The 999-nt window shown below is 44.8% G+C and overlaps 1 non-coding gene across 1 annotated transcript; it reads right to left on the bottom strand.

Moving 5' to 3' along the window:
• Positions 1-333: 333 nt before the first annotated feature.
• On the bottom strand, positions 334-407 carry Trnas-cga. Its single transcript has one exon. It is a non-coding gene; the product is annotated as a tRNA-Ser (tRNA).
• Between the last annotated feature and the right edge of the window lie 592 nt (positions 408-999).

Genomic DNA, 999 nt, shown 5'->3' with positions numbered 1-999 from the left:
AGGGTATATAGAAAATGATTTCACAATGGTGTACTGCCACTAGCGAAAAGCTTGAATTAGTAAATACAGAATTAGCCAAGGCTCAGGGCGCTGTACACGATAATCAGTCTGTATTTCACGAACCTGAATGGATGCACATATCTTTTCCGGTGTCAGATAATATGCAGAACGAACAGTCTGAAACCGTCATTAGTTTGTTACGTCAAGCACATTTTGCACTGGGGCGGCATAGAAGTCTGCAACAATGTTTATGGAAGAGAAGCTGCTCAAACACTGGCAATTTCAAATTTTTGCCATATATGAAAAACATATATCCTGGAAGATTAAAACTGTGTGCCGGACCGAGACTCGAACTCGGGACCTTTGCCTTTCGAGGGCAAGTGCTCTACCAACTGAGCTACCCGACTCACGACCCGTCCTCACAGCTTTACTTCTGCCAGTACCTCGTCCCCTACCTTTCAAGCTTAACAGAAGCCATGTCTCCGCAATATCCTTTCTTTCAGGAGTGCTAGTTCTGCAAGGTTCGCAGGAGAGCTTCTGTAAAGTTTGGAAGGTAGGAGGCGAGGTACTGGCGGAAGTACAGCTGTGAGGTCGGGGCGTGAGTCGTGCTTGGGTAGCTCAGTTGGTCGAGCACTTGACCGCGAAAGGCAAAGGTCACGAGTTCCAGTCTCGGTCCGGCACACAGTTTTAATCTGCCAGGAAGTTTCATATCAGCGCACACTCCTCTGCGGAGTGAAAATTTCATTCTAGCAAATATCCTGTTGTATTTATCCAAGAATTCCATGATGTACTATCTCAATTATCGAATGATATCCAAGAGATAGACTTCATCAGAGGATATATGCACAGCAAACAGAAGCAGTAGTCTTGTCGCACTTATGAGGAATTTGAAAGGTGGTTCGGGTCAAATATTGATCGTGTGGCATACAAGAATGCCTCAGAAAAAAGATCTTTTCTCTGGAACCATTCAACTTTCGGCAAGGAAGTCTACGGAAGTAT

This window comes from Schistocerca americana, chromosome 1, assembly GCF_021461395.2.
Source record: "Schistocerca americana isolate TAMUIC-IGC-003095 chromosome 1, iqSchAmer2.1, whole genome shotgun sequence".
Taxonomy (NCBI): Eukaryota; Metazoa; Arthropoda; class Insecta; order Orthoptera; family Acrididae; genus Schistocerca; species Schistocerca americana.
This window is presented reverse-complemented; position numbering and strand designations above follow the sequence as displayed.